The sequence below is a fragment of the Grus americana genome, chromosome 2, assembly GCF_028858705.1.
Source record: "Grus americana isolate bGruAme1 chromosome 2, bGruAme1.mat, whole genome shotgun sequence".
Lineage (NCBI taxonomy): Eukaryota > Metazoa > Chordata > Aves > Gruiformes > Gruidae > Grus > Grus americana.
The window spans coordinates 13,801,297-13,813,108 of record NC_072853.1 but is presented as its reverse complement, the minus strand read 5'-3'; the positions used below and the strand labels follow the sequence as shown (position 1 = coordinate 13,813,108).

Below are 11,812 nucleotides of genomic sequence, written 5' to 3'. Positions count from 1 at the left end.
GGGATATCTCACGGGGCTTTTTCCTCTCCTTCTACAACATATGAAGGGAGAATGTCTTAGCTCATGTGACTATACAGAAGAGCAGCACTTTACATCAGGATGTGCATGTTTTGCTTGCTCAGGCCGGGAGGAGCAGAGCATGAACAGGGAGCTTGTGCCACCAAAGGACTTGGCTCACGCACCATTAGTCAGGGATATTTGTGACCAACCTGTAATGAAAAAATACATATATATTTCTTCATGTGCACATGTACAAATATTCAGTAGCCGTCAACAATAAAGATAATGGAAGAAAAAAGAGACCAAATGTCATTGTTATTTGACAAATAAAGAAAACAAAATTGAATTAATTCTTTCATGAAAGTAGCTCAACATTGTCTCTTAGAAGTCAACTCAACTCAACTTAACTGTGAAACAAAACTAAAAAGCTTTATCTAGTCTATGCCACACTGTGTTGCACAAAATTTCAATTTGGGGACTGGCTTTGGAAGGAAACCCAACAAGGTTCTCCCAATTTGTTCTTTTTTCCTGTCATGCCTTTAGCTTTCATTTTGAAGACTAAAGATGTTTGGCTCCACTCTGAGGACAGTTAGGGTAGCTTCAGGGTATTAGTGCAGTTATTCTCTTGGTGTGAGAAAATAAGTAAAAGCACTATATAAAAAAGAGTTGGTTTGAGGTAAATGTCAGGGCAAGGGAAAGGGAAATTAATATTGGAGCAATTACATCATTTTAATTAGCTATCACAGCAGTTTAAATATCTGGTTCAGATCTCACTTTCCTTCCCTTTCTTCTCCATGACCTCAGTCCTTATCATGTTGGCTTTATCTGCTGGTGCCCATAGTGACACGCAGACTTCCAGAAGACTTTGCAAAACACTAACCTCATTTAGCTGATGCAAATGCCCAGCATTGTTCCAGGGACAGGAACAGGCCTGCTGATGCAAAACTGTTCTGTTTATTTCAGGAAACTCATTGTTTCAATAAGCAACTTTCTCGTCTGGCCATTCTGCTCCTTGTTTCAGGATGTCACTCAGTGTCAACGAATTGGCAGTGGTGGGAAGATAAGACAGCTTATAGTCTCACTGAGTTACATTGCAGCTCCACACAACTATTAATGTTCCCAGCCAGGCCAAGCAACAAACAGAAACTAATTAAAAGTAGCTTACCCATGCACCCGTATTTAAAATCTCACACAGTTCTCTCTAAGACAAAAATCCCCTTCGTTCCTGGGCTCAGTAACAAGCCACTCATGTCAAAATATAAGTTGACGTGTTCTTTTAGATCATAAAGGGGTCATTAGAAAACACATATTTCTCATCGTCATTCAGAACCCCAGACGGACACAGGGACTATACACTGTGTGTATAGTCACCCTAAATAAAGGATAGAGTCCCAAAAGCTCCGAGCCAGACTCCAAGTGTAGCACTTACAAACAGATTTCCCGAACAACTTCTCATTCTTTTTTTTTCCTTTTCTTTGGTGTCTAAATGTGAATCGTCCCATTTGACTAGCTCTGACTAAGAAAAAAAATAACTAACTGTTTTAGAAGATCTGTCCTTGATATATATCCTTTCCAGCAAGGACAGTGACTAGACACAACATTTGATTTTGCAAATAATAGTCTTGTGTTTCTGCATGACCTGTTGAGCATGACCAGAATGCTTAACTGCACCTCTGGGATTTAGACGTGATGTGAAACTGTGTGTGCACATATAACCTTTATTGTTATATTCCATTTCTCTGTTTTCATGATGAGGTTGGTGTTTCTGGATGGTCTCAGGAAAGTCACAGGAAAGATGGACTTTGATTTAGGTATTGTTTAGAACACATATACATGTATATTATATAAAATGTTTACACACGTCAGTATTGTAGAACATATATACATGTATATACCTGTGTGTATGTACATTTGTATGTGTATTTATTTCCAGTCATGAAATGAAAGCTCCTGTGCTACTAAGCTCTTCTACTCTCTGACAGTGACATTGTGCTTTTGCCAGGTTAAGTCCATCACTGAGGAGTGCAAAGACATTCACCATTTCAAGCCAGTACATCCATGCCAGCAAAAAGCCCCCTATATATACCACCAATTTCTCCCTCTTCCCCAAACTGTGCCATTTTAGCACTATAGCAAATGTATTTATGGAGGTGATAAAGTACATCAAAGAAGAAATTTTGCTAATATAAGCTATGTCTCCAGCAGGAGGCTTTGCTGACAGAGTAAGACTTTGCAGCAGTAGCTGGCATCGGTTGCAGCCAGCTGCTGAGCAAGAGCGTCTCATGCTGTAACCTCTGCAGCAGAACCGGCTGCTTTCTGCCCGCAGCCACAAAGAACTCCAAGGTCTTCTCAAACAGGCTGTTGATTTCAGCAGTGCCAAACACTAACAACCTCCCACTGTGGTTGCAATTGGAGCGATGAAACATGCAGTTTGAAAGATTGTCTTCTCAGAACAGCAGCAGCAAAAGAAGGAAGAGGAAAAGAGAAGCTGGAACCTCCTCAGGGGCTTCTGGGAGGCCCTTGGTGTGTAGGCAATGATTTTTGGGCAATACTGAGAGCATGGGAAAGAGCATAGTATGTTCTATAGGTTTAAATATATTTCTAACTCAGCGAAATAACAAGTGATATAAAGTACCTTTGACATTTGGTTGGTTCTCCCAAATCTTCTGGAGCTCTGTTTTATATTCACTGCAACCTCCATGTGGGCTCTCATTTCATATTCCTGCACTCGCAACAGACAGAATATGTTTTTCGAATGAAAGATGTTGTTTAAAGGACAATTCGGGGTTTTTTTCCCTGCAATACCACCTAGCTGTTCCAGGTACATATCAGAAATCCTCCATGCTCTGCACTGTCCAGATATAACCAACAATAGCACAAACAGCATCAGCTTTGGGGCAAAGGACAGCAACTGCAAAGCTATCCACATCTTGGGAGGAGGAGAAAATGATCAGGGAAAGAGTCTGTGGGAAACCATTTCATTTGCAATTCAGTCCAAATGACTCAAATAATTGCATATAAAAGCAATTAGTCAAGTGACAAACTCGCCACTTGCATGAAGAATTATCCACTGTAAGTACCCTTTACTCCCCTCTGCACTCTCGATTTTTAAGATTTCATGTATTAAATGGCCACATAGCCAACTGCCTTTCACACTGGTCAGTTGACTTCAATGAGAGTTTGGCAGTGATTTTATTGGTGTCACAACACTCATGCTGAAGAATAGGGTCCCGTTTTAATCTGTCACATGGTACACCTTTCTTACACCTCAGCTGGGAGAAAGGCTGAGTAAGAAAATGAATCTCTAGTTCAAGGAAGTCTTCCCATTTCTTATCTTTCATACCACTAAGTCAGAACAGGCAGTGACTCCCACTGCAGCCTGCAGAGCACAGAAGTACACAAAGCCCAGTCAGGGATTCATATTCTGTCCAGCACCATGGCAAACTTTGTTCCACCAAGTATATCCTCCACTTTAGAAGATGGTGATTTTGAGATTTTATTTAATTAGCACAAACATATAATAGGACAATCAATTTTGGAAAAAATATTTAATGGAAAGTTGGTACTTGGAACAAACAAATTAATCCTGTAGTAAAATACAGTCTTACAAAGTATTTTTGGTTATTAACATTATAAAAATGGCAGGAAAATAAATTCATTTACAAATATAGGCTTAAAACCAGCCAAAAAGGATTTAGTGGATTCACCAAAAGCCTGAATAGGCTCTATTGTTCAGAGCTAATTTAAACCATCCTGCACAGTTTCAGTAATTTAAATACCACTGGAGTACAAGCAGAGAAGATCTTCTTACTTGTCTCTGAGTCACATAAGAATCAGGAAACAGTTTAGGTTAGGAAGCATGCTTCACAGTTTCCAAAATATCAACATCCATTCCCATGTCTCCAATCAGTAAAGAAGCATCAAGTGCCTGATTCGCCTCATTCTCTGGATCTGTTCACTATCTGAAACCATTGCTGGGTACACACTGCAATGAGACAGAAATGCAGAAAATTTTCTTCTGTTGTTTATGTAGGCCCCAGTCCTGCAAAAAGTGTTTTGTGGGAAAACCCTCGCACTTACACAGGGTCCTTCTGACTACAAGGGTTCCTCACTTGGGCTCCAGGACGTGCTGCAAGGAATTTCTTTCAGAGGCATGTAGGCATCCCTGAATATTATTTTTAAACCTGTGCTTCTTCCACAAAGTCAGTAGATACCTGCCTCATATAAAACTAAAGTGACTTTCTGGGGAGGCACTTAAATATGTGCTCAGATTTCAGCATAATCTCAAGTGACATCTGAAGTCACAGTAATTTTCTAGACTTAAGTTGCAGATGAAATGAGAAAAACTCAAGCCCAAGTAATTCCCTTGAGCATTTGTTGGGTAATTCTCCTTTTTTAAAAAAGCCTTTGTTTTCATTCCCATGACTGAGATTTGAAAGGGAAATCAACAGAAAAAGGAATTAAATGGCACAAGGCTATGTTCTGAGGGACAAGAGAGTGAGTGGAAGGATACACTGAATTCAGAAGGAAAGATTAACTTACCAGAGAGAAGCAGGGCACTATTATGCTCAAACGAAGTGATAATTCAGATCTCAATGCAACTACAACTCTCCACTTCCCACAGGAGAGTCCTATATTCCTGATGCAATAGGTGACTAAAGATCTTATTTTCCATAAAATATATGCACAGCCTTCCTTAGGAAACTGTTCATTAACCTCCGCTAGAGAAGCCATCAGGAGAGTGAGAGAGATTTCTGCCTCTGAGAGCTGCTGCTGCTAGATGCTGTAGGGCAACCAGTAAGGCTTTTTCCAAGGCAAGGGTCTACAGATTTTAACAATTCAAAGTCTGAGCCTGGCAATCTTACAAGAAAACCTACCCTGAGACATTATATTTTACCCCACATAGATGGTGCCAGGATGTGTGGAAGGCAGGATTTCATTTCAAGGTGGCTTAGCAGTAATCTCACCAACTTTAAGATCTAACATTGTGAAACAGAGGGATGTGCCTACTCGGTAGTCCTGAAGACTCGGCTTAAAGCAAACCACATACACATGTGCATTAGCAAAGAGGTTTTACAGTAAAAGCAAATATTTGACAGCTTTCTGAAATCGCAAATGGATATTGTAAAAAAAAAATAAGAATTGGCATATCCTCTCTGTATGTCAGGAAGTGATATTGCTACAGTGGATTACAGCTCAGGTTCGAAAAGTGGTCTGCTGGCAGCACGCAGGTATCAGCTGCGGCCAGGATACTGAGAGCAAGTTTTGTAACCTTATTTTGTAACAGCATAAGGCCACAGAACAACACAGCAAAATTAAACCCGCTAGTGCCAAATGGGAATTTGAGTACGAAACAAGGCTAGCAATAAAGCAATAGGAAAGCAGAAACCATAGTAAAAAATCTGACTGCAAAGACAAAATACACCAAAAAAAAAAAAAAAAGAATGCTCTTTTATATTGCTATGCACTCTCCCAGGTACCTGACAGTGAGGTTTCAAAGAGCAATGACAGACAGCACATAACAAAAGTTAGGATAATGTAGGAGACTCAAACCTGAGGCCAACACACAGGCTGTTTCTGAATAGTCTCATACAGCTACAGAGCAATGGCGAGGTGCAAGTGACATGCGTCATTCAAAGCAACTGCAGATTTAATGGAGGTAAACCTGAGCACAACTGCTGAATAATCAGAGAAAGGCAGAGCCAGGATCAGATCCAGGGGGACTGAGACAGAGATGCTGTCGTCAAAAGAAAGAAATCCACCAGAGCAAAAGATACATCCTCCAACAGAACAAACACAGAAAAAAAGATGGGATCTAGTTCTACACCAGCAATAATAACAGAAAGAAGATATAAGAGAGAGTTTCAAAGTAAAAAACCCAAAACAACCCAACAGTTAAAGGACCAAGTGGAGTAAGTGGTGTCTTTATAAGCATCATGTATGTGCACAGGTGCTCTCACACCAACAGTTCCTGGGGCACTGCAAAACCTATGACAAAATGAGGGAAAAGGGAAGTCGGAGGAGGGAATGATCAGGTAGTACTCACAAAAAATAAACTCAGAAAATTAGAATAGATGAGAACTTGTTTAAAAAAAAAATAGTAAAACTTTGAAAGTCCAGAGAAAGAAAAGTTCCAGAATGGGTCATTTTTCTTCTTAAAAAGCAAATGTTATGAACAACACATTTTTCATAAAAAACATATGTCTTTTTGACGACTTCTGCTGTTCAAATTCCGCAACAGCTTCAAGTGAAACCAAACCAGCAGCATTTGTTTGTCACTGATGTTTTCAGGGCCTCAGAGAATCATTTACAGTGTCAAAGCAACATAAGTACTGGTCTTCCCCCATTATTCCCATCCTACAGCAACCTAAAAAGCAAGAAGCAATAGTTTACATTAGTACTTTGCTGTTAGCAAGTCACGGAGCCATTAAAAACTAATGGAGAAAAAAACCCCACAAATCTTCAGCATTATGTATTCCAGTCCCTTCCATCCCCACTTACCTCAAATCACACTCTCCTACAAGAAGAAAGGAAACCTTTTGTCTTTCTTTTGGTACAGCAAGACCTTCAGTAGCTCTGTTTCTTGTATGTAGGAATTGCACTCGAGGGCGCCTTCCTTCTGTTACACTAGGCTATAGGGATCGCAAAAGAAAGCAGAGGATGGCTTTAAAAAACTGCTTTAAACTGCCTTAAAAGACTCGTGGCACCTAGCCCTAAGGGCTCTGATGGCTCAGGGGCCTTCAAGACATTCTCCAGGGCTTGCTAAGACACAAGGAAGCTCCTGCCAGGTCACCTTGTCCAGTGATGACTTCAATACCAGATGAGGAAATGTTGCAGGGATTGAACACATCAAGATTGAAGCTACCTGCACTGGGTCTGGCTGAGATGGAGTTACTTTCCCCATAGCAGCCCTCACGGTGCTGTGCCATGTACTGGTAGCCAGCAAGGTGCTGAGAACACAGCAGTGTTGTGGCTGCTGCTGAGCAGCGCTGGCACAGCATCAGGGCTGTCTCTCCAACACTCCCCCCTCAGCAGTAGGCTGGGGGGGGGGGCAAGACCTCAGGAGGGGATGCAGCTGACCCAAACTGACCAAAGGGATATTCCAAACCATATGATGTCTGCTCAGCAATAAAAGCTGAGAGAAAGGAGGAGGAAGGGAGGGGAGGGGCAGGGGAAGCATTTGTTACTTCGGACATTTGTCTTCCAGAGCAACGGCTACACATCCTGAAGCCCTGCTTCCCGGGAAGTGGTTGAACACTGCCTGCTGATGGGAAGTAGAGAATAAATCTTTTGTTTTCTATTTCCTCCACACACAGCTTTTGCTTTTGCTTTATTAAACTGCCTTTATCTTGACCCACGAGTTTTTTCCATCTTATTTTCTCCCCTCCTGTTCTGCTGAGGACAGGAGTGACAGAGCGGCTTGGTGGGCACCTGGTGTCCAGCCAAGGTCAAACCACCACGCTATCCAAAGGCACATCTTCGAGTCACCAGCTTTAAAAACCATCATTTTTCTTAGAGTGTGCAAACAAGAGACATGCACAAAGAAAATTTACAGGCACAGGAAAGTAAACCAGAATAGGACTTCAAAGGCCGTTTAGACAATCCCCTCATTTGAACACCAAGTCTCCCATCTGCCAAGGCCATCCCCAGCAGATGTTTGTCATGAAATCTGCATGAGAAGGAGATTTCACTGGCTGCCTCAGTAGCACGTTGCAATGCTTAGCTGTGCTTATAAAAAATATTTTCCTAAAAACTCACCTGAATCTTCTTTGCTGAAAGGTCAGTTGCTTCTTGTCCAGCTCCCAAATGTTCACAGAACAATTTTTCACTGGCCTCTTCATAATAACTTTATACATGTCAGAGAGCTGTTATCATGTCAGCTGTAGTCACTGCTCCTCTAGACTAAACAAACTATCATTTAAACCTTCCTTCAAAGGTCATGTTTTTCAAGACTCTTGTCATCCTTGCTCCCCTTCTCTGGACTGTCTACAATCTCTCCATAGCTTCATAGAAGCCTGGGCCTGGAAACTGGATATACAGCTTCAGCTGAAAGCTGATTAGTGCCAAAAAGAGTGAAAAAATTACCTCTGGTGTCTTATACACAATACTTAGGTTAATACATGCTGGAAAGAAATTTACTGATGCTCTGACAGAAAAAAAAAAGGCAGAAAAAAAAAAGGCATTGATCAAGTAACTATACATCTAAGCACCAGTGTGTGTACACACATTGTTTGCATGTGGAAAATAATTTTCCCATGTACAAGGACTTCTGTGTTATAAAGCTTCATTCCTTTCAGTTATACTTAACACAGGCCAAGATTTTTCAGAAGCACCTGCCAAAAGCTGGAGTTCTAAAACCCTGTTTGGATGCTGAAGTAATTGACTTTGATCTCTGCACACTGTCAAGATGCAGTAGCACCTCGCTATGCAATCTCATAATCTCTGCAGCCCTTAAGTATAGTCTTTGAATCTTAATTTTAAACACCTTTTTGTTTTTAAGAGCTGAAAGCAAAAGCACTACTCTTTGACGTCTGGTTTACCATATCCTAAACTCTACAGTTCTGGTAGACAGAGTCATTTTCTATTCTAGTTCCCACACAGAAAGCTGGAGAGCAGGTGGTCATTTCCTGGCATCTCTCAGCACCAGGTCCTGTTACAGTTGATGGTAAAGAGGGACAAATTTCAAGACATCTCAATAAAGAAAAAGAAATTTCTCTTAAAAGTCCATCAAAGTTAATGCTTGGGAATTTTGAAAATAAGTCATCCTCTTGGGAAATACTGGACTTAAGTTAATGGTCATGGCTAATCTGTTCAAGTCAAGGTACTTCCACTACTCCTGGGCTTAAACAGATGATGTTCAAGTGGTTGCTGGAATCCCCTTTTATCTTCCGTCTGCAAAGCGGTAAATCTTCTGATATACTTTATAACACTCCAGAAAAAGAAGATCTGAGAGTTAAGATTCCCAAAAAATTACACAGGGGATTTTTTCAGAGCTGAAAAATTAGAGATTTTCTTCTCGGGTGATGCGAACACAGTGTGCCAGTAAATCTTGCTATTCTGCATGGAAACATCCAGGTGGCTTGAACAGCTGGGGAGGAAATGTTGGATTGTCTGGCATGCAGCACTTACAGTGACTCCTGCTCTCTGCTGACCTGCTGTACTTCTTCTAGGGTTTCCCATCACAGCTGTAATGACTTTTAAAGATATGAACAGTATCAGCAGACCACACTCGGTATCTCTTCCTCATTCCCCAGTCCCACATTTTGCATCAGTGACAATAAACCAATGGATATTCCGCTGGGGTGAATGATCAGTGCTCTCACGACGGCCCACTTCACTGGCACCACCAACACAAGCTTAAGAAATTTTTTAGCAGACGTTTGGACTCCATGAACACTGCAGGTTTAGGAGTGACAGACTCTGTGGCTCCTGAAACTACTCTGAAAAAATAGAGGGTGACAAATTCTTATCAGAAAAACGGAATTGTTACTCAATTCTCCTGGACAATTCTTCAGACTTTAAAGCACCTTTAAAGCTTTATTTGCTTTTGAAACTTGTATTGCATTACAAGAGCAGTAGCTATGTGAATAGAAGTGTCTGCACATTGCTGACAGAAGAATAAAGAACATTGTGAGCTGTCACCAAAACCACAGCTCAACTCTCACCCTCATTGAGGTCTTATTTCCTTAGCTAAACACCCCTGAGAAGACTCCTTGGTTATTCTGAAAACCTAACATTAAGGTTGCTGTATTGTAAATCATAATTGTAGATCACACAGCCTTAATTAGAATTTGTAAAGTAATTATTGGTGAGTAGATAAGTCACAGAGGGAGATCCTCACCTTCACGTACCTCTGGTAGGAGGAATTCTCAACAGGTGCCTTTGCTGGAGCAAAGTTGGCAGCTGCCAGGGCTGAGATGACACGTTGGCCCTACATATTCAGTAGCAACAAGAACACTTCCCTCAGCCTGATAGGGTTCCACAGCACAATAATTTCAAAATAAAAAAGTAAGCCTCCAGCCCACCCCAGGGTTCTTGGATATGGTCATTTACCAGTAATGTGCAGGTCTCACATTGAATGCTTATTTGGAAATGTTCTGATCTAAACTCTTGTCTTTCTTTACTTGGGTATTTTAGTGCCAGTAAATGGTTAAAAACTTGTGTCCCAAGCATTCTCCTAGTATTATTTGTTTTCCTTTTCTCGTTTGGAAGTGGGACTGTCTTGGAGTAAACAATCAATTGCAGACAAGCCTTCAGCTTTCTGCTCGGTCCTCTGTAAGGATTTTGACAGAAATAGTATTTACATGCAAGTTGATGTATTTGCTTTGTCAAATGTAGAGTGCAGTGACAGAGAATGTAATGTCATAAAGTGGAAGATGGAAGATAAAAATCTGCATCTGTACTTTCTGGAGAAATATCACTGATTTTAGCAGGTTTACCTGTCAAGATTAGACCTGTGTCTTTTTTACATTCACATTCTGAAGAGTTCAACCAACTAAACATGTTGTTTTATATGGACACAGGTTTCCCATCTGGCCTCTAGCTGCTCTCCCAGAAGGACATTGAGTGTCAAGAGGGTCCACTGTCACACCTGCCAATCACATCTGGACATCAAGATATCCCAGGTTATTTCAGATTAAATGCCTATGCTGAGGCAAACAACTCACGTTCCTGGTATCCAATAGATAGTCCCTCGTTGCAGACGGGTGGTTACACACACCTTTATCTGTTTGCACATACAGACACACACACCCTTTTACAAGATTACGCACACTCCACTGCAGCTTGCACTGCTCCGAGCCATTACAGGAGCTCCCAGACTGCTCATCCATTTGGGGTTTAGTCTCTGCATTAAGTCAGGTTTTTTCCTAGTTTTTCCTTTGTATTACCACAACACAACAAGGAATCCCGTCCTCTTGCTTGTCTTCTGTCATGCCATGCAGATAAACAGAACGCTTTCTTTGCCAGTGCTGTGCATTTTCCATAAGCACAGACACAGAGACAAGCACCCCAATAGACAGTATCAAAGTGGCAGATAATCATCTTCCAAACAGATGGACACTGTTTATTCTACACGTTACTCAGGAACTGTATGTTGTGTGCACACATATGCAATATCATGGAGGAAACACTTGTTTATTCCTGTTTCAAGAAGTGTTTCTTCTAAATACATGTGTGTATCTGTTTTCAAAGGTATGCAAGTGGTCACACTGGCAGAGTGAGCAAATTCAAAACTCTTCCCAACACTGGTCTGGAAGCCTGAAAAAGAGGAAACCAGCAGATGTAGCTTACCTTGAGATTACTTTTTTCCAGCTTACCGTTCTCCCATTCTTTTTCTCATGTGCATTTTTGTTTCAATCTTTATCATCTAACAAAAGGCAGTAAATGAGTTCTTTGAAAAAAAAAAAAAGTCTTAAGAAATTTCAGGAAAGAAAATTATATGTCCCATAACTCCTCACCTTCTTCTGAACTGTATCCGCTTTCCAATTTGATGGACTCCAGCTGGGAACTTGTTTGAACTTGAATAAAAGGGAAGGATTTTACCATCTGAGTGCAATTCAGTCACAGTTCTCCACTAAAGATCATTCTTCCCAGTCCCATCACTGAAGGGGCTTTCCATGCAACTTTTTCCCAGTATGAGGAATTCCTTTGGCTCCAGCCTTAAGGGTCTCTTTCTCAGTTATTTATTGCACACTCTGCGGGAGCTTCCAAACATTAACTGCTCAAACTTGGCAGAGAATTGGTAGATTTTCCCCCTCTCTATTGTATGAGCCCACATTGTTGCAGAAGTCCCTCTCCTGGGAATTTCTGT

At 41.1% G+C, this 11,812-nt stretch overlaps 1 long non-coding RNA gene across 1 annotated transcript; it reads right to left on the bottom strand.

The window, feature by feature from the left end:
* Positions 1-6,273: 6,273 nt before the first annotated feature.
* LOC129202898 (uncharacterized) lies at positions 6,274-7,800 on the bottom strand. Its single transcript, XR_008575859.1, has 3 exons — positions 7,759-7,800; positions 6,502-6,632; positions 6,274-6,367 (listed from the first exon to the last, which is right to left on the bottom strand). It is a non-coding gene; the product is annotated as an uncharacterized LOC129202898 (long non-coding RNA).
* Between the last annotated feature and the right edge of the window lie 4,012 nt (positions 7,801-11,812).